This window comes from Lissotriton vulgaris, chromosome 10, assembly GCF_964263255.1.
Source record: "Lissotriton vulgaris chromosome 10, aLisVul1.2, whole genome shotgun sequence".
Taxonomy (NCBI): domain Eukaryota; kingdom Metazoa; phylum Chordata; class Amphibia; order Caudata; family Salamandridae; genus Lissotriton; species Lissotriton vulgaris.
This window is the reverse complement of record NC_141698.1, coordinates 857,471,742-857,497,784: the sequence shown is the minus strand read 5'-3', so window position 1 is coordinate 857,497,784 and position 26,043 is coordinate 857,471,742. Positions and strand designations below refer to the sequence as shown.

Here is a 26,043-nt window from a genome sequence, read left to right as displayed (position 1 = left end):
ATCGCCTCAGAGACCTTCTTCTTCCCAGTGTATGATTAAGATGACTTGATCTCAAAGATGTATACTTAACGGTCCCAATCATCCCATCTCACAGGTGCTTCCTGCAGTTCCATTGGTGTCAGGCCACATATGAATCCACAATGCTTCCATTCGAGGTGTCTTTGGCTCCATGGTGTTTCCCAAGTTACTCAGACCTGCAGTGGAATACCTCTTGGCCAGAGGCATTTGCATAATTGTGTATTTGAACAATATTCTGCTTATGAATCAAAGCCCAAAGACATTTCTAGCCTACCTTTAGCTGACTGTCTCTCTCCTACAGTTTCTGGGTTTTTGTTATCAACAAGAAAAAGTCTGTCTTCTGTCTTATCCACGATGCAGCCCCTTGTCTTTCTAGGGTTTATAGTGGACTCTTGTCACATTCTTGAGACAGATTACAAAGGTGGTAGGACTCCTCTTTTCCTCCATTCAGGTCATTTTTCCTTCCCCCTACACTGCAGGCCCCTTCAAAGGCTCAGGATCTCACACCTCCGCAAGGGTCTAACATATTTACAGTGTGTACTTTTGACAGGAGATGCAAATGCGAAACTCCACTGGTGGGACCCACTTGCTAGGCCCTAATATTTCCTTTTCTTACATGAAGTCACCCCTAAGGTATGCTGAAAGTACCCCTGTGGGCATGGCACAGTGTATGTGAAAGGTAGTACATGTCCTGATGTGTGTAACATGTCCTGATGCTGCTGAGGGACGTTAGTCGAGTAACCTGTTTTTTAGGCTTTTCCTGAATTACTGTAGGGCGGGGGCTCTTTGAAGGTGGAGGGGGAGGCCGTTCCAGATCAGGTGAGATAAGGAGCGGCCACCACTTCTGCTAGGGAGAGGGAAGCGGAGCATAGTTGTCTGCTGGGTTGGTGGAAATTCACTCTGTGAATAAGGTAGGCCATTCCCTTGTTGTGCAGGGCCTTGTAGGCATGGGAAAGCAGTTTGAAGTGGCACAATTTGCTGATGTGGCGCCAATGCAGAGTCTTGAGGTGAGGGGTGATTTTGGCCCACCTTGGAAGGTCAAGTATTAGCCTGGCTGCTGCGTTCTGGATGGTCTGGAGTCTGCTTAGTAGTTGTGAGGTGATTCCCACGTATAGGGAGTTGCCTTAGTCCAGGCGGCTGGTGATGAGGGCCTGGTCGGCGGTGTGTCTGGTGCTGATGGGGAGCCACTTGAAGATCTTCTTGAGCATGCATATGGGTAAGGAAGCAGGAAGACATGACATCATTTATCTGTTTCTTCAAAGCTTGCTGTCAAGTATGATGCCAAGATTTCTTGCGTGTTCTGTGTGTGTCGGGCCAAGTTTAGTTGTCCACCAGAAGTCGTCCCATGGGGAGTTGTTGCTCCCACAAGTTGAGTATCTCTGTTTTGTTGGTGTTGAGTTTGAGGCACCTGCTCTGCACCCAGCTGTGGAAGTTGGATTTGGTGTTAGTGGGGTCCAAAGATAGGGAAAGGATGAGATAAGTATCTTCGGGGTAGGAGATGATGTTCATTTCATAGAATCTGACCAGTGTGGAATGAGGGACCATGTACATGTTGAACAGGGTTGGGCTGAAAGAGGACACTTCGGGGTGCTGTATATGATGTTCTTTGGGCCCGAGGTGTAGGGTTGGATGCAGACTCTCTGTGTTCTTCTGGGGAGGAAGGATGCAATCCACTCAAGGGCTTTTCCTCAGATCCCCATCGGGTGGAGTCCATGTAGGAGGGTGTAGCGGTGTTGAAGGCTGCAGAGAGATTGTAGAGGATCAGGGCGGTGGTCTGCCCTCTGTCTAGGAGAGCCCTGATTTCATCAGTGACCACGGTACCTATACTGTGATTTATGCTGAAACCAGATTAGGAGAGGTTCCGAAGGATGTTGGTTTTTAGGTAGTTAGGGGTTATTGCTTTCACCAGAACTTTTGCGGGTAAAGGGATCAGGGAGATTGGTTGGGAGTTTTTGAGTACTTTGGGATCTGCTGTGGGTTTTGCGAGGAGCTGTTTCCCTTTCATGTGTTTCCATCCCTCTGGGAAGGAGGCTGAGTTGATGAATGAGTTGAGTATTGTGGTGAGTTCCTTGCTGATGGTACTGTTTCCCAGATTAAACATGTGGTGGCGCAGGGATCTCTGGGTGATCCTGAGTGGATGGTGTTCATGATGGCTGTGGTGGTTTGCATAGAGAGTGCTTCCCACGTAGTTATTGTGTTACTATTGGAGTCAGTGGAGATGAGGAGTCTGTTGAGGTCTGCTACAGGAGTTTGGGGGTCGAAGTGTTCGTAGATGGTAGAGATTTTGCTGTAGAAGAAGTCTGTGAGGGTATCGTAAAGGTCCTGGGACGGGGTGACGGTGTTCTCAGTAGTTGTGGGTTTTGACAATTCTTTGATGATGCAGAATAGTTCCTTGCAGTTGTTTGAGCTGGCTTCAAGGCGGGTGGTCAGGGCGCTTTTCTTGGCATTTTTCAGGAGTTGGTGACATCTGTTGAGGGCTACTTTGAAGTTAGCTCGGTCAGTGTGATGCTTTGCTGCTGCGTCAGACCCTTTCAAGACATTTGCAGAGGCACTTGGAGGATTGGTTTGGTGGATATGAGGGAGGCGACTATGTTGACTCATTCTTTAATCCATGCGTTGAAGTTTTCAACGGTTACCTCGAGTTCGGAGGCGGCGTCTGGGGAGAGGTTCTGAGGGTGTTGATCCAAAGATTTTCGGTTACTTTGCTCCAGCTCCTGTGGGGGTAGGCTGGACGGATTGGTCTGGATGATGGGAGTGGCTGTAATGTAGAAGTGGATGATTGAGTGGTCGTACCAGGGGAATTTGGAGGTGTGGTTGTATATGATTCTCTAGCTAGTAGAGAATATGTGGTCCCGTGTGTGTCTGGCAATGTGCATGGGGTTGCTGACTTGTTGCGAGAGGCGGAGGATGCCCATGCACTCGAGGTGGTTGACTGTGTTGGCGTCGTTGGGGTCATTCAGGTGAAAGCTGATGTCCCTGAGGAAGATTAAGTCTTATGAGTGGATGGCTAGAGGGGTGGTGAATTTGGAGATGTCTTCACAGAAGCCTGGCCAGGGTCCTGGGGGTCTGTAGGTGAGGGTGCCTCTAACTGTTGTATTTGTGGATGATGGTTGTGCATGACCTTATGAACATTGAGGACGTGTTCTCAGCATTGTTTTCTCGTTCACAGGGAATGATTGAAACAAGCAGGGATATATAATAACTGTCCGTGAGATTGTTGCATGAAGAAAGAGGAAGAAGCAACAGGAACAGAAGATTAAAAAGTGGATATGTGCACCCTGATTGGATTAACTATGATGAGCTTTTCTCCTAAATTCCATATTTGTAAAGCGCAACTTATCATCCCTAAGGGTATCTAGGTGCTGGGGGCCGTTGAGTAGATTAAGTGAGCTATTGCCCAGAGTCACATGATGCTGAGGTGAGCTTACCGTGGCGCTGGGGATTGAACTGCAAACCCCCGCTCCAGAATCAGTCACTCTGGACGCTGCACCACACCTCTCCTTAAGTTTTCATGAGATTTGTAGTTTGATGATGTTTGACATGGCTGCTGTTAAAAGTAAAACATACTCCTCGTCTCCGTGTCCTTAATAGAATTGAATGTTTCCATTAGGAAAGCTAGGAAATGATATATTATATTATAAGGCAGATTAAACAAAGCAATGTAACCAACATTATTTTATTTTTTGGGGGAGTTTTATGTGGCGCAAACTCGACCCAAAGGTATCAGAGCACTTTACATGATCACCATTTGTGTTACAGACGGACACAATCATTTTTGGTTGGCACAGGGAGATTAAGTGATGTTCCCAGAATCACAGGGTGTTGAGCGTCCCTGCTAAGACTCAAACCCAGTTCCCCAGCTTTGAGGTAGACTGCTGTAACCATTACCCACATCCTCTCCCCATAAACATGGTGAAAAGACTGAACAGTCCAACCATGGCAGTCTAATTTATATTCCTACCACCACTATCTCTGTTCTAAGAGCCTATTGTGTTTACCCTCTGCCTGATCTCTCAAGTTACCTGAGCCCCCATACCTTGAAGACTGTACCAGGGAATTGGCCTAAAGTAGGATTGACAATCCTCTGCAGGATGGAAGATCAGCATAAGCAGACCTGTAAGCCGAACAGGATTTGTTCCAGGACAGTTGTGCCCAGAGTGCTCTTCTGAACCGTACAAGGGCAGTGCACCATTTCTATAATAAAAACCACACTGTGTTAGAGATACAGCTCTGATGCAATTATATTTCTAGATGTTAGAAGCTGTTTCCGAACGGGCAACGCAAGAACTAGAATATCTTGTTCTGCGTTCCTAGCTTTAAACAGAGTGTACAGATTACATAGCGAGAAAGGCTTTCGAAAAACAAGCTGGTTATACCACATCTTCCCAGAATAATATTGTGCAAGCCTAAACTTATAAAATAACATCGCTAAAGTGAAAGCAGCCTAAAACTTGTAAAATATAAAGCTATTATGGAGAGCCAAAGTGGGCCCAAGAAGGCCTCACGACACACTAACATTGGATCAGACTGTAAAAGAAATGCACATGAAACCCAAACATATCCTTGCATTTTGAATAGATTAACAGACCACAGGTTGACTGGTGGGAGAACTGTTATATATATATTATGTACATGGTACAGTCCGGGATTCCTGTCTTTATTCTTACTTCCAACAAGAACCTTTTCTGTAAACATTTAGGGGCCGATTCCGATTCTGGTTGGAAAGGCTCCGCACCATGTTACGAGCCCTCCGACCGCATCGGTATGTGCCGTCTCAGGACACCCCCGTGCCGCACGGCCACCAGCTGCTGCGTGTGCTCCTCGCCCCACTGCTGCTCGCAGAGCCTGCCTCACGGACCCCGACCCTCTGCCTCGCTGATCCCGACCCTCGCCGTAACTGCGTGTGCTGTATTTCTTTTTATGCCATTGCCCGCCCCGCTCCCCGCTTCCCGCCGCCGTGCTAGCGGCCACGCCCCCTTTTCCTTCTGTGCCCTCCCCGCTCCCGCCTCCCAGCTGCTCCTCCCTCCCTCCCACTTCTCCATAAATGGCAACCGTGCTGCGCCGGTGAGTGTGACCTGTCTCAGGACACCCCTGCGCTGCACGGCCACCAGCTTCTCCGTGTGCTCCTTGCCCCATTGCTGCTCGCAGAGCCTGCCTCGCTGACCCGACCCTCTGCCTCGCTGATCCCGACCCTCGCCGTACCTGCGTGTGCTGTATTTCTTTTTGTGCCGTATAATATCACTTTGTTTGTATTTTTCTCCATTTGTGCCTTATAAACTCAGTTTTTTCCCATTTCTGCTGTTTATTCTTTCGTCTCCATCCTGTTAATTGCATTTGCATTATTGTTCCCCCAGTGCTGTGTTTGTATTGTCATTGCCCGCCCCGCTCCCGCTTCCCGCCGCCGTGCTTGTGGCCACGCCCCCTTTTCCTTCTGTGCCCTCCCTGCTCCCGCCTCCCAGCTGCTCCTCCCTCCCTCCCACTTCGCCATAAATGGCGACCGCGCGGCGCCGGTGAGTGTGACCTATCTCAGGACACCCCCGCGCTGCACGGCCACCAGCTGCTGCGTGCTCCTCGCCCCACTGCTGCTTGCAGAGCCTGCCTCGCTGATCCCGACCCTCGCCGTAACTGCGTGTGCTGTATTTCTTTTTGTGCCGTATAATATCACTTTGTTTGTATTTTTCTCCATTTGTGCCTTATAAACTCAGTTTTTTCCCATTTCTGCTGTTTATTCTTTCGTCTCCATCCTGTTATTTGCATTTGCATTATTGTTCCCCCAGTGCTGTGTTTGTATTGTCATTGCCCGCCCCGCTCCCCGCTTCCCGCCGCCGTGCTAGCGGCCACGCCCCCTAATCCTTCTGTGCCCTCCCCGCTCCCGCCTCCCAGCTGCTCCTCCCTCCCTCCCACTTGGCCATAAATGGCGACCGCGCGGCGCAGGTGAGTGTGACCTGTCTCAGGACACCCCCGCGCCGCACGGCCACCAGCTGCTGTATGTGCTCCTTGCCCCACTGCTGCTCGCAGAGCCTGCCTCGCTGACCCCGACCCTCTGCCTCGCTGATCCCGACCCTCGCCGTAACTGCGTGTGCTGTATTTATTTTTGTGCCGTATAATATCACTTTGTTTGTAGTTTTCACCATTTGTGCCTTATAAACTCTGTTTTTTTCCCATTTCTGCTGTTTATTCTTTCGTCTTCATCCTGTTATTTGCATTTGCATTATTCTTCCCCCAGTTCTGTGTTTGTATTGTCATTGCCCGCCCCGCTACCCGCTTCCCGCCGCCGTGCTAGCGGCCACGCCCCCTTTTCCTTCTGTGCCCTCCCCCCTCCCGCCTCCAGCTGCTCCTCCCTCCCACTTCGCCGTAAATGGCGACCTCGCGGACGTGCAGCGGTCACGCCCAGCGGGCGTGCCGATTGTGCGCGGAAGGCGCGCCAAAGGTAAGCCCGTCTGCGCCCGTCCTCGCCTGGACCGCGCCCAGCGCCATGACCCCTGGCCCCCACCGACGATGCAAGACGACCAGACAGACCTACGACGACGCCGCCCTCAACGCACTCAATGCCGGCCTGAACCCCGCCTGCTGCCGAGCCGCCCCGAAACGCTTCCATGGACGCTTCACCTGCACAACCTGCAAGTTCACCTGCCTCCGAACATGAACCGCGCCCTCAAAGCCAAACCCCAGCAGCGATCTCAAGTGCATCCTGCTCAACACTCGCTCCGTCCACAGACACGCCGTCGAACTCTGGAACCTGCTCGACACAACATCACCAGACGTCGCGTTCCTCACTGAAACATGGATGAACGCCTCTCGGGCCCCATCCCGGATGGATGCAAGATTATCAGGAGGGACCGCGTCAACAAGACCGGAGGAGGCATCGCCATCGTCCACTAGAACACCATCCGCATCACGACCGACGCCGACGACACCTTCACCGCCGCTGAACACCTCCACTTCCAGATTCACACCGACCCAAAGACGACCCTCAGAGGCACCCTCATCTACAGACCCCCGGGACCACGCACACAATTCAGCGAAGACATCACAGACTTCATCAGCCCACACGCCCTCCCCTCCGCCGACTACATCCTCCTAGGGGACCTCAACTTCCACCTGGAGAACAACAAGGACCGCAACACCGCCGCCCTGCTGGACAACCTCACAAACCTCGGACTCAAGCAACTGGTCAACACCCCCACCCACTATGCCGGCCACACGCTTGACCATCCAGCAAGCACATCGCCTTCAGCCACTCCACCGGACTTCACTGGACTGACCACAGCTGCGTCCACTTCAGCTTCAGAAAAACCCCTACCCACCACCACCCACAACAGGTACCTCACAGAAGCTGGAGCAAGATCACCGCCGACCAGCTCACCACCTCCCTCAGCCAGAACCCACCTGCCAGCACACCGGACCCCAACGAAGCAGAACGCAACTTCACGCAGTGGCTGACAGCCTGCGCCGACGACCTCGCACCACTGAAGAACCCTCCCAGGAAACCCAGAAGCAAGAAGGCCCCCTGGTTCATCGACGAACTCAAGGACTCCAAAAAGACCTGCCGCACCCTTGAGAAAGCCTGGCTCCTCGACCGGACCACTGACAACATGACCGCCCTCAAACACGCGACCCGCAAGCACCACCAGCTCATCCGCACCACCAAGAAGAAATCACTGAAGGATCGACTGGACAACAACGCCCACGACAGCAAGGAACTCTTCAGCATCGTAAAGGAGTTCTCCAACCCCAGCACCGGCAACAATGACATCACCCCCTCACAAGATCTCTGCGACTCCCTCGCCTCGTTCTTCCACCACAAGATTGCCAACATCCACAACAGCTTCGGCACACCATCCTCGCACCCAACCGTCGAACCAACGCATCCCACCACGACCCTCCGCACCTGGACCGCAGTGACCACCGAAGACACAGCCCGCACGATGAACACCATCCACTCCGGATCTCCGACTGACCCCTTCCCCCACCACGTCTTCAACAAGGCCGACTCCATCATCGCACCCGAACTCCGAGACGTCATCAACACCTGCTTCGACACCGCCACCTTCCCGGAGAGCTGGAAGCATGCCGAGCTCAGCGCCCTACTGAAGAAACCAACAGCGGACCCCACCGACCTCAAAAACTTCCGCCCCATCTCGCTCCTCCCTTTTCCTGCCAAAGTCATCGTGAAGATCGCCAACAGACAGCTTGCCGCCTTCCTCGAGACGAATGGATCCCTCGACCCCTCGCAGTCCGGTTTCAGAGCCAACCACAGCACCGAGACCGCCCTCATCGCGGCCACCGACGACATCCGAGCCCTTCTCGACAATGGGGAAACAGCGGCACTCATCCTCCTGGACCTCTCCGCTAAGTTCGACACTGTCTGCCACCGCACCCTAGTCCAAAGCCTCAGCAACACCGGCATCCAAGGGAAGGCATTGAAGTGGATCATCTCGTTCCTCGCTGGAAGAACACAGAGAGTCCGCCTCCCCTCGTTTTGTTCCGAGGCCACCGAAGTCATCTGCGGCGTCCCGCAAGGATCATCACTCAGCCCCACCCTCTTCAACGTCTACATGAGACCTCTCGCAGCCATCGCACACCAACACAACCTCAACATCATCTCCTACGCCGACGACACCCAGCTGATCCTCTCCCTCACCAGAGACCCTGACACCGCCAGAACCAGCCTCCACGAAGGGATGAAAGACGTCGCCGAGTGGATGAAGAACAGCCGCTTGAAACTGAACTCAGACAAGACGGAAGTCCTCATCCTTGGACCATCACCCTCCGCCTGGGACGACTCCTGGTGGCCCCCAGCCTTGGGCACCGCCCCCAAGCCGACAGACCACGCACGCAACCTGGGCTTCATCCTGGACTCCTCCCTCTCGATGACCTGACAAGTCAACGCCGTCTCCTCTTCATGCTTTCACACCCTCCGCATGCTCAGCAAGATCTTCCGATGGATCCCGATCGAAACCAGGAAGACGGTCACCGAGGCCCTCGTCACCAGCCGGCTGGACTACGGAAACACCCTCTAGTTATTTCTTCACTGTATTGTTTGCATTGTTGTTATATGTGTACTCTCTCTGATTAAGGCTTTGATACTTGAACCAAGCTACAATTTTTTTTTTTTAAGACATGTACTTTCGTCTGTGAGTAAGGTTGTTTGGGTATTGTGGAAGATTAGCCACAGCTCACCAGAATACTGTGGCCTCTCTTTCCCAGCCCTAGTAACTTAGTACTGATTCTCTAAATCAGACATACAAAGAATGCTAGCTTATGTGCCAAAATAATTAGTGGCAAAAGTAATGTGTATGGAGATAAAATTAGTTGTGCAAGATTACACACTTCGGAAGCCAGTATTAGAATTCATATCTGGAGTTGAAAATAAACAAGCAAACACACATCAGTGTTTCTTTTCACATCTGCCAGTTTTCTCCAAGACATCTGGACATGATGTTATCAATATGGGCCTTTCTGTTAATAATCATGTTTAAAGATGCATTAGTCATTTGACTCAATGTATATTAATCAAAACTGACATTTTCAAGACAATTTTCTGACAAAATATCGAAACCCTAGATACTGTGCTAAAAAATATTGTGTCAAAAAATATTTGTTTTCCTATACCTATAATGGCCAGTACAAAAATATCAAAATAATATATTGTTTTATATTCAAAAATATACTTTGCTAAGATATATATAATTAAAAATAGTAAACATGAAATATAGTAACATGTAACAGTTATATATTGTACATTAAATATATTTAAATAATATAAAATATATATATAGAAATATATACTTATTCAAACAAACACTCACATGTATATGCATGCTTTTTTGCACATATATAAGGCAATAATATTATAAAAATAACAATATTTTATAGTATATTTTGCGAATTTCTTATATTCAATAATATAACAAGTAGATATATGTATGTAAATATATATATATATATGCATACATATATGTATATATATACATACATCGAAAGAAGCACTCCCAACAACCTCCAGCAAACAGGAACTGCAACGCTGGCGAGAAAGGAGATGGACCACGAAGATCAGGTAACATTTTGTTTTATTTAACCCAGAAGTTCAGCAGCAACGCGTTTCGAGCTAAAAAAAAGCCCTTGTTCACACTATACATACATATACACAATAAATTAAAAACCGTAACAAATAAACTGGAAATAATGTAAAAAAACATCCCAATGTAATTACACATAAAATAATACATTTTACTAAAAATGTATTCTATATTGCAAACATTACGAATTAAATAAATATAATTTAAAATACACAGAAACATAATAATAATATAATTTGAGACATTAGATAAACAAAACTATAAAATTGAAGGAATAACACACATACTATCCCCACTCCGGTATGTGTAACAGTAGGGAAAGCATTGGACTCAGGAGGGGTAAAATGTACCATTCCCACTCCAGTCAGTGCAACATTAGGGAAAGCATTGAACTCAGGAGGGGTCAAATTTACCATTCCCACTTTAGTCTGTGCAACAGTAGGGAAAGCGTTAGACTCAGGAGAGGTACAATTTACTATTCCCTCTACAGTCTATGGAACAGTAGGGAAAGTTTTGGAGTCAGGATGGGTACAATTTACCAGTACCACTCCATTTTGTGCAACAGTAAGGAAAGTACTTCTCTTCAAACACATACATTATTTTAATACAAGTATTAATTTCAGAAAATTGTAAAACTATTAACATAAAATTATATATATATTTTATATATATATATATATATATATATATATATATATATATATATATATATATATATATATATATATATATATATATATCCACAACTTTTCCCACGAGGGAAAAAACGGGTCGCACAACCAGCTGGAGTTTAACAGCAATCTCCTTTTATTCTCAAAATACACAGGGCAAAATAGCGCATTTGATCTACGCGTTTCGGTGTGTCGCCACCTTGCTCACCGTCACCGCGTTTGCCCCACCCATTTTCATTTATAAACATTCTTTTTTTAGTATTAAGTCACTTCCTGTCACATGTTAACCAAGGATTCTGGTCCTTGTAGTTTTCATGGTTGTTTTTGCAAAATTAAAACATATTAGTGCACCAAACCAAATTAAATTAAATTAATCGGTTATTATTTTACTTTTATCAATAATCCATATCATCTGTTCTATGTTAGTCTCTCAGCGCCTTCCAATAGGCTTACATGTGTGCTGTTGTTCTGCCTTCAAATAGGCACACTTATCCAAAGTCATTACAATTCAATGCTTCATTGCTCATCCTGGTTCCCATGTTCTGACAAACAGGTTTCAACCATCTTTATCTAGGTCTATGATAGGCTGGGCAAGCAATTCAAATGTGAGCCACTGTCTCTACCAGATCTAAACAATAGGAACATGCACTGTTATTTGTACCTTTCCATTTCCTTGTGAAATATTGGTGGGTAGAGAGCCCACCCTAAATTGGTGATATAATTTTCTATGGTTGAGAACAGTAATTAAGTCCCAATAGCCCTCAAGCTTGGCTTCATGTTTTTGATCAAGAAATGCTGTAGACAGAGACAGCCCAATGGAAGACGCATAACGCGTCGATACAACCATATTCCAATAAGCTGCCTTAAACTCTGCCTTAGATGGAAATACAGCAGCCCTTGGATCTGTCCATAATCGACTCATACCCATCTTATTAAGTGTATCCCTCACACACTTAAGCCATAAAATTTTATTTAAACATCAGAGTTCTTGACATCGTTTAGTGCCATTGCATAATGTTTTAGCTTAGGAATCACCCATATCCTCCTCCAGTAATCAATTGGCCTAAACTTTGCCACGTCCTTAATGGAGTGGCAGCCCAGATCTAAGAACAATGGTAACAGCGGAGTGGACTGAGGGAGCCCAGTTACGGACAGCAAAAACTTGTTTTGCCCTAAAACCAAATTATCCAGGTTAGCATAGCCCCATATTTCCGCCCCACAAAGAATGGAAGCACCAATTTTAGTGTTATATATTTGGAGTACCGGGGCTATTGGTTTCGTGTGTGATGATTTGTGCTCTTTAATCAAAACACCTGACAATTGTGCATGCTTAGCAGTAAGGAGGTCTATTTGTGGTTTCCAACTTACTTTGCGATCTATGTGAACCCCCAGATAAGAAAATATATCAGTTTGTTCTAATTGCCCGTCCGTCATACCTACACTACCAACAATCCGCTTGTGCTTGTGAAGGACCATGTACTTTGTTTTCTCCACATTGACAATTAGTTCATGGTCCCTACAAAACACCCCAAACCTAGTGAGGGCTCTTTGGAGGCCCATTCTAGTCTTTGAGAGGATGAGGGTGTCGTCGGCGAACATAAGTAGGGGAATCCTTGTCCCTGCTAGAGAGGGGGCGTCGGTAGGAAAATCCTTAAAGTAACTCACCACCCCATTTATATATAGAGAGAACAACGCGGGGCCAGGATGCACCCCTGCCTGACCCCCTTTTTCTATTGGAAACTTAACTGTGAGACTTCCCTCAGCACTCCATCTCACCTGCACATAACTTGCAGTATGTAGCCTGACCAGCAGTACCAAAATCTCCCGGGGCATACCTAACTTCAAAAAGCATTGCCACATCTTGGTTCGGGGAACAAGATCGAACGCTGACTACAAGTCAACAAAAGCAGCATATAAAGTGCCGCCCCCATTACCACAGTGCGCCAATATAAAAGTATAAATATAAACATCTGATCTATGGTACTTGTGCAGGACCGGAACCCAGCCTGCAGATTAGACACAATTTACATAATGAATTAACAATGAATTACTTAATTTATCAATAATTGATGATTAATCAATTATCAAACTTCCCACCCTGTACCCCTGCAAACTGACACCAAAAATGTAAATAGAAAAATATAAGAATTACTCAATTTACTAAATTAATTACCACAATTCATAATTTATCAATAATTAATCAATTATTATTGAATTAACTTCCCACCCTATACCCCTACATACCTCACAACCCACTGAAAAACTATACATTACTATTTTACAATTAAATCAAAAATATAAATACATTAAGTGTACAAACTATATTTAAAACCATTAAGAAGAATTACACAAACAATATAAAACATATACAATTAAAATATTATTTAAACATAAAGAAACTTAAGAAACAATATTTCTTACCTTACTTTTTTTTATTATTGTCAGCGATATTTTTGCACACGATCTATGTGTCACAATTTTAAAAACTCGATATTTTCACAATTTAATATTTTGTCCAACTACCTATCAAGATACAACAGGTTACGAAATTAAAACAAAGGAGAGAAACGTGGTGTCTTGCCGATAAGAAGAGAGAGAGAAACCCTGTTTTCCTCCCATCTTTTTCTTCCTATTCATTGACTCTTTCATGAATTGCTTTATGCCTCCCCTTGCTCCAAATCTAATTTATCCTAATGTGCTACTTTACTCCTCTTCCATTTCCTTATAGTCTCCCTCTCCTCTCTTCCAACATTCCTTATCCTTTTCCTTTATTTCCCCATCTCATTTTAAATGCTTTCCACGTGGGGAAAGGTATTTGTTACTGCAAAGATCAATAAGATGGGCTTGTCCAGTTAATACATTTCTTGCTGTTTAGTGTGAGTGGCCACATGAACCTGCTGCAGAAATATAATCAGACGTTATTGCATGAAGGCAACACAGACTTTCTAAATGTTAGTGCTGATGGAATGCCTCAGGCTTACTTGGTGTAATAATAATGCCTAACATCAGTAAAATATGTTTTTCCTGGCCACTATGTAAGTCTTCTTAAGGTCCTAAACTGGCTTCATACCTTTTGAGCCATAAGCTGCTAAAATGTGCTTTCCTAAAAAGGCTTTTCACTGAAACTTTTAGTTGTGCCTAATAAAACCACATTTTACAAGCTAAAGTGGCCTGTTGTCATTTGGGAAAACTAGTTCAAGGAGTCATCAGCCCTAGAGACACATCAGCCCTGGAGACACATCAGCTCTAGTATGCAGAGAGGAAATGCTTGCTTGTTTTGTGTTGCAATAGTTGTTAATTGCCTGGCTGGGTGAGCTTCTTAGCTTCTTTTTTTTATAACCAATTTTATTGGCATTTTTAGAAATAACAACAACATAGACACAGCACCATGTCCGACATATCAGGTATTGCAAAATAGTTACAAGTGATCTCTCCACTCGGCTCGCATTAGGGCCATGCACAACAGGTATAACAAGTCCCTTGCTATACGAAAGAAAGAGGTAAAGGCAAGTGTTTGGGAGACCCTCCTAGATCCTAAAACCTTGGGAAACAGCACCAAGTTTTGGAAAATTATAAATAAACCCCTGTTTGACCAACCAAGTAATTCTGTCCTTGGCACAAACATCCCAGAGGAGGAGTGGGTCAATCATTTTAGTTCAATTTTTAAAAGTAATGAGTCTCAAGCAGAATATAGTTCTGTTGCTCCTAAGGAGAACTTTCTGCTCTTTTCAATTAATGAGGTTGAAAAAGGAATCCAAAGGCTAACAAGTAATAAGGCCCCAGGACCAGATGGCCTCCCTTCTGACCTTTTCAAATCCTGCACATCGCTATGGGCTCCTGTTCTTACCGGTGTACTGAACGCAGCTGCGATTTCTGGTTGCCCAAAATCGTGGGGGGTCTCTACTACAGTACCTGTGTTCAAGAAAGGAGACCGCAATAGCCCCCTCTGCTACAGACCAATATCTTTAATTAACTCTGTGGTCAAAGTAGTGGGGGGAGTAATTTTAAATAGGTTAGTAGCATGGGCAGATGAAAACAAAATAATATCCCCAATCCAATATGGATTCAGGCCTGGTCACTCTACGGTCACCTCGTGTCTGAACCTATACATGATCATAGGGAAATACACCATGGCCCGGCAAGGTACAATTCACATGGCGTTCATGGACCTATCGTCGGCTTTCGACTGTGTAAACCATGGTAGGCTCTGGGACGCCATGGCCAAAATGGGTGTAGAGCACAACCTAATTAACTTGTTAGCAGATATGCATTCCGAAACGAGAGCAAATGTCCGTTACACACAAGATTTAAAAGTAACGAGAGACTTTGGAGTGCATCGGGGTGTCCGGCAAGTGTGCATTCTAGCCCCGTTTCTCTAGAATTTATATACAAATGACCTGGAAGAGCATCTTTTAAATACGGGAGCAGATTACCCATATGTCGGACGTAAAGGTCTGCCGGTTCTGCTCTATGCGGATGACGCAGTCCTGTTATCCAGGACTGCAATTGGTCTTCAAACATTGTTAAATTCTTTCCTTGCTTTTATGAAGTCTCGAGACCTGAGTATTAACAACTCCAAATCCTACGTAATGAAGGTAGGCCAAGGTAACAAAAAGCCAAACTCCCTCAATGTTAACGGGGAAAAAATCCCAGTAACAAAAACATTTTCTTATCTCGGTGTCCTGTTCGACCACAAACTGAACTGGGGACCCGCGGTACAAAAGAAAATGGGGGAGGTAACCCGGGCAAATGCCGCAATACTTGACTTTGCAAGAAAAATGGGCAATAGCCCAGTGGCTGCTATGCTCCAACTTTACCAGGCCAAGAGCGTTGCCATTGCATGCAATGGTAGCGAGTTATGGGGGTACTCCTCACTAGGAGGCCTGGAGATAGCAGAAACAACTTCCTAAAACAGGTACTGAGGGTTCTGTGGTAAATATAATTTACCGGTCAATTTTTCCGTATAATCATTACAAGTAAAAGAATAGCACAATCAAATGAGAGGCAGAGTCCGTGGTGTCTGAGTCATACGGGCTTTAATTCGGGATGGCTCGAGCCATGGAAATCAATTCCATCAATACAAGGGTTCGGGGGTATATGCAATGATGGCAAAAAAGATGGCAACGATTTATTAACAGTACATGACATATATAGTAAAACGCACAATGGCAATGGATACAGTAGGCGTGACAAGTGAAATGTATATGATAAGAACACATGTGCGTAGCAAAAAGGCGTGTACAAGGGTGTGCACGGAGGCGTGTGCTGGAAACGTCACAAAAAAGTGTCATAAGTGGGTGGGTGCGTAGAGGATTCTGCAGAGTCAGCTGAAACCTACGACCTGGATGCGCGCGCAGGTGGTATGACGTGTGATTGACGTATATCTGGGGAAAGCTGAGGGGCTGACTTTTAGCACTAGTAGAAGAGACAGAAGTCTGGCATGTCAGACCGACCTGTTCCTATAACATATCTGATATCTTGTATTTGGAGGATGTTTAATCTGAAGTAAAAGGTCTCTCGGGCAGAGGCTAGTCTATACGAAATGCATACGTGTCTAAGTGCAATGCGCGGGGCCATGGGCCTACCATGGTAACGGGAGCAATGAATTTCATGGAGGAGACAGGAAGGCTTGGCCCTTTGCTCTGCAGCCGGGGAGCTGTTTACCTATTTCACTAGACTGGAATGTGTTTTCGAGGAGGGTGAACTGGCTACGCTCATAACTTGAAGGCAAAATACTGTTTTGGCAGGCAGGCCAGGCCGAGCCAGGCACCGCTTTGCTTGGCAGGAAGTAAGGCAGGGGTCAGGGATGCATCTCCATGCTGCAGCTTTCAGAGGCAGAGACAGAAGTGGTTCGAAGGCAGAAATCAGGGCCTAGCTCGGCAGAGCCAGGAAAAAACGTGAAGGTGCACCATGTAAAGACGTTGGCAAGGCATACTTAGGAACTGAATTATCGATCCATTCATGGTGGATCTGATAGAGGACATGTTAACGTTGGACGCAAATGTATTTGCGTCTTCAGATTCGGTTGTGGAGGGAAATTACATGCACTTTAAACTCGTACATGGAGACGTTGGGGTACACGTTAGGGGACATACTTGACCATAAAAATTTCAATTACCTCATTCCCTCCTTGGCCCCTACGTGCCCATTAGGATATATCTATTTTCATGAGACCATCTATCTGTTCATATAACATCATCTGTTCTTCTTTCTTTATTCGGGAATGGGAACGTGAACTGGAATGAGGAACACAAGCTGTGGTGCACAAGCCGCAAATCGCTGGCCCACATTGTAGACATAAACAACAACTGAATACTATGGCCAATATTATTCCTAGGAATGACAGTAGCTTCCATCCCCAGGCTGATACTACACTCCAGAGCCAACCGGACCAAGTCCAGGAGCCTGGATTCTGGTGTATCTGATGAGCTATTTCATGAAGCCTGGTGATAGCTTTGTATACTGATGGCGCGTTATTAGGAATAAACACGCAACAACTGGATCCGATGACTCTACAAGCTCCGCCCCTATCGGCCAGGATGACGTCAAGGACAAGGCGGTTCTGAAGAACAACAAGTCTCATAGCAGACTGCTCCTCTGTTAAGTTGCCCAAAGCAGAAGTAGTCTCATTCACTACTGCTTCGAGTATTCTGGTTAATTTGCGTATCAGTTTACTGTTGGAGACAGTGCCTAGATAAGGAAAGAATCCTTTATTGAAATCTGTATATTGTTCCCATGCGGTTTCAGTCTGATCAACTATTGGGAGATCTCTCTTGTGCCTAACGAGATCGAGGCGGGAATTCCTGTGATAGTCAGATGGGGCTAGAAAAACTGGTGGCAATAGAAATGCAATGAAACAGGTACCATCCCAATCTGGAGGTAAACGGACATAAGCTGTCTGACCACATATAAAATAGGAATGTCGGGAAGCTTTGAATGTAGACTTGCCTTTATCACTGAATTCGACCACAGTAGTACAGTCACTGTGACCTAGATGTACTGAACCATTCTTTCTGACACATAATACACCTTTTGCTGGTAAGACTGATATAGATGGCAAGTCTGGACTGGTCTCTGACTGAACATTTAGAATCATGAGGTTAAGTGTAAAGTTGCCTAATCCATACACTTCATTTTCTAGATCTGTCCCTGTCATTTGTGGTAAACCTTCTTAGTTCGGGAAACATGCTTTATTCATGACAGTGTTCAGATTTCCCCATATCCAATTGCCTTGGGAAACTCTGAATTCAGTGTCTAAAGAGGATATTAAACTAAACCATGCACCACAGGAACCATTATGTGTAAACGGGTAAGGAAAGAGGGGCAGAGCTCCCTTGTAGTTCTGATAGGGAGGGAGTCGGCCGCATATCCAACAATTAGTAGCATTGTTGATCTGGTGTGAATGGTGTAACATACGAATGAATGTATTGTTGCGCAGCGCAAGTCGATAAGACAATTCGTGTGGAGGCAGGGCACTAAACGTGTGCTCTGCAGTGTCATTAGAAAAAGAATGTGCAATAGGAAAGTACATATATAACAGCCAACTCATAACAATAATCGTAAGACTCAGAAAGAACATAATAAGTAATGTGCAGATGCAACGGCTCCGGAGACTTTTACAATATTTCTGTTTCTTGATCTCCTGTCTATCTCTCTCTCTATTGGGGTCTAACCGCTTCACCCAGGAGGGGACTTAAACAATTAAACTGTCTGACTTACTAGACCTCAATTTCAATCTGTACTCCTGTTGAGGAGTATTCTCTAACAGGGGGAGTTTGGTATCAGTCTCTGGAATGCGAGAGTCCTGGGAATCGGTCTTTGGCGGAAGTCCATGGAATTTTTTTACGTGGCTGGAGTGGATCCAGCCTTTCCTTCCCTCCAATTTCACCGCAGTCCTGGTGGTTAACAAAACGATCTTCGGCTCTTTCCAGCGGGGCTCCAGAGGGCTTGACCGATCGAAGTTGCAAACTACGACGACATCTCCTGGGACCAGTTCATGCGGTTTCACCTCGGTGTTGTCTGGGAAGGCTGCCGCAACCTGTGAACGACATGATAGTAGTGCAGACATCAAGGAGGCAAGGTAATCTGTCAGCATTGTACTGTCAACATCGGTTATTTTACGTGGCATAGGCGTCCCCCACATATTAGGAGGCCTACCAAAGACCACCTCACACGGGGATAGCCCTGACCTAGAATGGGCTACCATTCGCATATAAAAAAGGGCAACTGGTAAAGCTACTATCCAATCTACACCTTTCTCTTTACACACCTTGGCAAGACGAGTTTTCAGAGTCTGATTGTGTCTCTCCACGAGACCTGCTGCCTCGGGATGTCGGACACAGTGAAACTTCCATTGATATCCTAACAGAAGTGAAACCTGCTTCATGAGTTCGGACGAGAATGGCTGACCGTTATCTGAATACACGACACGGGGCAAACCGTACCGTGGGAAGAATTCACGAACCAACTGCTTGGCAGTGGTCGGGGCAGTGTAATCTGGGACGGGATATGCTTCTGTCCATCTCGACAGGGCACATACAACTACGAGGACATACTTGAATCCTCGGCATCTTTCCATCTGGATATAATCCATCTGGAGGACTTCAAAAGGATGGTCGGGAGGATGGAATCCACCTCGTTCCACGGGAATACCTTTTCCTGGATTGAACTGACAACAGATCATGCAGGTACGCACTTTCTGTTTTGCTGCTGCTCGTAAATGTTTGTTGAACCAGAGGTTCTGTAAACTGTCTAACATGGCCTTTTCTCCTAAATGTGCTGGACTATGTGCTGTGTTGATGATGACTTGAACCATAGAGTCGGGGAGAAACCATGTGGTCTTTCCCCTCGTCATCCATCCCTGTTCTGTCTGGACCCCTCCTTGTTCAGTCCAATTCTTGATTTCATCTGGAGTAGCATGTGTCTGTATGTCGATTACATCTTGCGTGGGATCCCTGACTGTCATACAATGTGTCAGTGAAGATACGTCAGTCTTTGTCATATCAGTCGTTTGAGTATGACCGTTTCCTGCTGACGAGGTTTCGCCTGGACTTATTCCACCTATTATTGGCTGTACCTAAGGGGACCCATCGTGGTCAAGTGTTGCCGGCTTGCAGCTGCGACGATAAGTCTCCGCAAGACCAGGCACACTTTCTTTTTATTTGCCCCTACTACACTGTACCACGAAGGCTATACTTAAAACCTTGCCTCAAAAAACGGAATTTTGCACAAATCAGACCCGCACTTTATTACCTTCAGCTGTTAAGCTGTGAATGCACTTTATTTGTATGCAGCTTTCTAAAATTAGCACTTAAATTTAGGAAAAGCATGGAGGGGTAACGGTGTTACTGACAGATATATTTTTAGCAAATAATAATTATTTATATTTTTATAGTACATTCTGCTTGTGACTTTCTTGCTCCATGTTGCTTTTAAAAATCTTTCTGACTGTATGTGTTAATGTATGTTTTATGAAATATGCTTTTATGGTTGTTATTACAAATAACCGAATAAAGTTATATGACTATGACTATGATCTCTCCACTCTGTTTGTGTGAAGTAATAGTCCACCCTTACCGCGGACAATCAAACCACCAGCCCCAACCATTTGCCCCATACATGTTCATGCTTAGCTGGGCACCCTCTCGCTTCGTAGACGTTTTTTTTGGGTGGAGCACCAATCTACGCCCGCGCCATTTAGTTAGAGAGGGAGACGTTGAGTCCTTCCAAGCTGCTGCTATATCTCTTTTGGCTACGAGAGTGGCTGTCCCCAGAAATAATTTATCAGCCTGGGAGCCATCCAGTCCCTCCATCAACCCCAGAAGAACGGTGCGAGGATTGAGGGGGACCTCCCACCCCAGCACTTCACTCAACTCAACCACAATGGATGCCCAGTATTTGTCCAGGACGACACAGGACCAGACCGTGTGATAGAAGTCAGCTGTTTCTGCTTTACAGCGTGGACAATGTGCGGTCAAGATAAAGCTTGTCCTGTGGAGCTGCATCGGGGTAAGATATGCACAATGAAGGTAGTAGATCTGAATAAGGCGGAGCCTGGCGGAGATCATGAGTGTCCAAGGGGCCATCAGGGTGTCTCTCCAGTCTTCCTTCTCAAGAGGACCAATCCTTTAGTCCTAACGGGCCTTGAGAGGTTCTAGTGTGGATGGGATATTGTTGATCAGAGAGTGTTAATTTGGGATATGCCACCCTTTCCATGGTTTCCCATTAGGAGTTTGGCCTCTAAGGGGCTGAATTCAGGGACAGTTGTGTGGTCAGGGACATGCAGGGCCAGGGCATGCCGCAGCTGAAGGTAGCAAAAGAATTGGGCGGAATGCAAGGAATATGCCTGCTGGAGGTCTCAGAAGGAGAACATGTGTTCCCCCCTCCAGATTTCACCCAAACATGTTATGCCGATTAAATCCCACTTCTGGAATCCTGGTAGTGTTGTGGCCTCCCGCAACCAAGTTCCATGCCACAATGGTGTTTGCAGTGTGAGTTTGGTGTCCCAGTGGATGTGGTGCAGGGAGAGCGCCAAGCCAAGAGGACGGTGCGGGTAACTACTAGTAAGGTGCTTGGAACTGGGGTACTGTAAAGTATGGCTTGGATTCAGGAGAATCCAAGTCCCTCCAACTGTAGGTGGTAGGTTGGGTCCGACCATCCACTGTTGAACCAGTCGTGGATCACTAAAAGGCGAATAGTTAAATAGTACAAGAATGGGTTTGCCATCCCCATACCCCCGTCGTAAGTAAATGTAAATGTACAGGGATTTATATAGCGCAAATCACCAACCAGTTTCTAAGCGCTTGCTTAGGGAACCCGTCCTGGTATTCCCCTGTGAGATAACCCTGGCAGGGTATCCGCAAGGTGAAAACCTGGCATCCCACCGCGAGGGGCCGTTGTGGAGATTAAGCAAGCTATTGCCCAGAGTCGCAGAGTGTGAACCCGTGAATCGAGTAGGCACCGGAGCGAGAATTGTCGAGTCCATGGACATTTTAGGACTCAAGACCCCACCAAGCCAGGAATTGAACCCTGGTCCCGGGCTGACCTCTGCTTCCAGGTCTGCCTCCACTAACCAGTGAGCCACACTTCTTTTTGACAGGTTGTGAGGGCCAGACGTGATCTCGTCCCGCTCCAGAGGTAGGTTGTGATTACCCGGTCCAGGTAACGGAACCAGCTGTAAGGAAGATGCAGTGGAAGATTTTGAATGGTGTAAAAAAGACGGGGGAGAACCATCAATTTAAAAAGTGCAACTCTGCCCAGTGGATTCATCGGAAGGGTCTGCCAGCAGTGGAGGTCATCTTTGACGCGTTTGAGGAGTGGGGTGAGATTAAGGGACCAGGTCAATTAGGGAAGGAGTGCCACCCCCATCCTGAGATATTTGAATGAGAGCCTGCGCAGGGGAAATGATAGTTTGCCAATCCACACATTCTCTAAAGACATGTAGAGGCACCACTGTGGATTTGGCCGGTATGAGACGTAGCCCTGACGCCTTCTCAAGCAAATGGAGGATATGGAGAGCCCTTGGTCCCGACCGGGCCGGGTCTGCCAGATAGAGGAGGAACTTGTCGGCATATAAGGCAATTCGGTCCTCATGGGATCCCTGCCAGTGCCAACCCTGGATCAGGTCATCATTCTGGATGCGACACGCCAAGGGCTCAATTGCGAGGGTGAATAAGGAATGGGAAATGGGTGAGCTTCTTATCCAACTGTCCATGGTCAGGGTCATTGCCTCGCCCTCCTCATATATCCTTAATACCATGAGATTTTAAAGAAGGCAACTTACTGTTTTATGTCATTATACCAATGTTTAAAGCAGCAGCCTTATGAATGATGAGTTTAGTAACTGTTGCTGGCTGTTTCCCTCTGTGGTGGCTGCCCAGAGGCTTGTGATTAATGGCCCTGGGCCATAAAGTTGTACACCGACCAGGACAATCTTAGAAAAAAAGGCTCCCCCTTAATCTCCCCTTCCCCAGTATTTCTTTCTGCCTCACCAGTAGGTGCCGGATTGCAGCTCATCTGCCATTCTTTATAGTGCAAATGCAATGTAAATGATTATTTTATTAATAAAAATAATACAATTTTGATGATGTTTCTCTCAATTGATACTTAAATCCAAATTTACAGCATTATGGCATCTACCAATTTAAAACATAATCATCAAAACATATGTGCCTGACCCTGTTTTGAGGAAATGGGCTAAACAGGGGTTACTTGCCCACGTCTGTCTAGTCTGGAGTTGTTTGCAGCTGAGGTCCCAGGATCCATCTTTCTATGGCTGTGTAAATTGGGCCAAGTATAACGCCTTCAGCACTTGACTCTCAGTGGTACTGATGGCGAGCACCCACAGGCTTCTCAGGGAGGTAGTGTTGGGGTGCATCAACCTTAGAACTCCTTAATGACCCAGCAGAGCAATAACTGTTTGCCCAAGCCAGTGTTGATCTTTTTAAGACAATAAAGTAGTTTAATGCACTAAAAAACTGTATACTACACAATACAGTGTGGACCACTCAACTCAGTATTTCAGGTCCCCCTACTCCCCAATCTTCCCCTTAATTCTGTGTAAGGTTAGCGTCACAGTCTATAGACACAAGTGCAATGCTACCCCTGTGGCATTTAGAGTTTGTGAATTCAAGTTTCTAGTTTCTAGCCCCAATGTCAGCCTCATCAGTCTTTTAGTCCTCCACCAGCTGCTGTCGGGCCCACACTACGCATCCTCTCTCATCTCCATCTTCTGGGAGAATGAATACCGGGCACCCGCTCCCCGGTCTTGGAGGAAGCGGCTGAAGGCTGCTACCTTGGAACTGGCTGTTTGCAGGGGCCGGCATTGCTGATGGTCCTCAATGGTAGTAGGCCCATTTCTAGCCACGGGGTGTGTCGGCCTCTTGGCACGTTCATGGGCCACTGCCAGAACTTGTCAAGCTTCAGGGTGGCCCTGGCTCCAAATTCACCCTCTACGGTGATGTCGCAGCTTGGTCCACTATGGGGCACATTGTTTAGGATCACAGAGATGCAGAGCCACCGTCTTCCCGCTTCAGAACTGAAGTCCATTTTGGGAACATTTCAGGACAGTTCTACGTACCAGCCAGCAGACCTGAGCAGTACTGAGATCCTGCCTGCTTTGAGCACACATCTGGACAGTGCCATGGCACAGGCCTCTGTGGGCAGGAGAGGTCCATGTTGCTCCAGCTCAGGAGCCGCTGGTCACCGTCTCTCCAGCCAACAGTTCTGTGAACCACAGCTTTGTGCTCTTGCTAGGCTTTTTGGGTTCTATAACTTTAAATCCCAACTCAAATCCACTGATGTAAACTTAGTTAAAAACCACTGATCTAAGCGTAGTAAACATGAGTTTGTTGGTAAGACTGTGCACAGTTCAAAGAACTTATTATGAAAAACATTAACCCACAAAAGCTTTCACCAGGTCTTAACTGCACACACAGATGAAACAAATAGCAGTTGTCATATGTGTGATATTGGAAAGTGTCATTCAGTAAGCTTATGTGAGAGGGGGTGGTGAGACACACACCAGCTTAATCCTGTTCTTCCATGTTTAAACCGATTCACAACTTGAAAAGCGTGCAAGCTTGTCCGCACTCCGCCCCAATGCGCAGCAATAGAAACAAAACACGAGGGGAACCTGTTAAGATTCCACCAAGTTGCACAGCCATTTGCTTCAGTGAATCAAATGAATTAAATTCATCTCATTTACTCTATATTTTTCCAAATGTTCACACTTGCGTTTAATCCTTTTTAGTTTCCGTTTTTTTCAATCCATTTTACTCATTTCAGTTTTGTTACGATGATGTTCACACAAACACAGGAGCACCGTGGAATTCCAAATGCCACGATTTATTAAAAGTAACCCAATGCATTTCGGGATCACAGTCCCTTCGTCAGGGGAATCTAAAATACAAAAGGATTTGATTTTACAAAATGCTAACAGTACTACTATATTAATGTTGAACTTCCAATTCATCTAGAAATTCATTTTCTCTCATTTAATTTTACTGTTCACTAAGGAAATGGGTACCTCGAAAGTTTGGTTGTTTTTTAAAATAATGAAGGACGGATAAGCATCATGATGTCACGGTAAGCATCATGATTAATTAAGGGGAAGGGAAAGTTGATTCACCCCACTGATTCAGACATAAATACTAGTTAAATATTAGGCTGCTTTGGCTGAAGGGTTGTTACTTAATACTTTGGTTGTAGTTTCTTTAAACATACTTTCTTTAAACACATGTTGCAATTCTGTATTTATTGGGTACTAACGGTACATTGATGTAAAGATTGCAGAGTAAAATGAGAGAAAATGAGTTGCTAGTTGAATTGGAAGTTCAACATTAATATAGTAGTACTGTTAGCATTTTGTAAAATCAAATCCTTCTGTATTTCAGATGCCCCTGACGAAGGGACTGTGATCCCGAAATGCATTGGGTTACTTTTAATAAATCGTGACATTTGGAATTCAACGGTGCACCTGTGTTTGTGTGAACATCATCGTAACAAAACTAAAATGAGTAAAATGGATTGAAAAAACTGAAACTAAAAAGGATTAAACGCACGTGTGAAAATTTGGAAAAATATAGGACTAAATGAGATGAAATTAATTCATTTGATTCATTGAAGCATATGGCTGTGCAGCTTGGTGGAATCTTAACAGGTTCCCCTCGTGTTTTGATTCAGTAAGCTTATAGCATCAGTGATTAGTCATTCATTGAGCTGTAGCTTCACTGGTGCCACTTAGGCACTCTGGTGCAAAAGCCATCAGGGAGAACTACTGCTACTACTAGTAGGAAGCCAGGTTTGGTTGCAGAGTTTTCCACTATAAAGCGTAGAATAGCTTGCAATAACAGAGCTTCTGCTGGATATCACATCACAGTGTTCCCCTTTGTGCACTCCTTCGGCTGGGCCAATCCCTGCAGGTACTACGTGGAAGAATGTGTACGGGCAAAAACCTACGACCGAGCAATCATGAGATTGATAGAGCCCACAGCTACTCAATGAGTGTCCATGCCCTAGCTAAATTCCGTGACCGTCTTGCTAACTTTGTTACTGATAAGCCATATCAAAAAGCCAAGTCTTAAGATTGTGTTTAAAAGCAAGTACATCCTTCATAGCATGAAGATGAGGAGGAAGAGGATTTGAGTCCCTGGTGGCAAGAAAGGAGAAGGAGGTACCACCACACATCTTCCTTTTTGTTTGTGGGATTACTATCCTCAGGGCGTTAGATGAGCGATGAGTTCTTGACGACTGATAAGGGATTATCTGGTCAA

At 45.9% G+C, this 26,043-nt stretch overlaps 1 protein-coding gene across 2 annotated transcripts in view; it reads left to right on the top strand.

The window, feature by feature from the left end:
• The window catches only part of LOC147688905 (peroxisomal carnitine O-octanoyltransferase-like), a 553,955-nt gene that overhangs the window by 361,794 nt on the left and 166,118 nt on the right, over window positions 1–26,043 (top strand). The window lies entirely within an intron of this gene.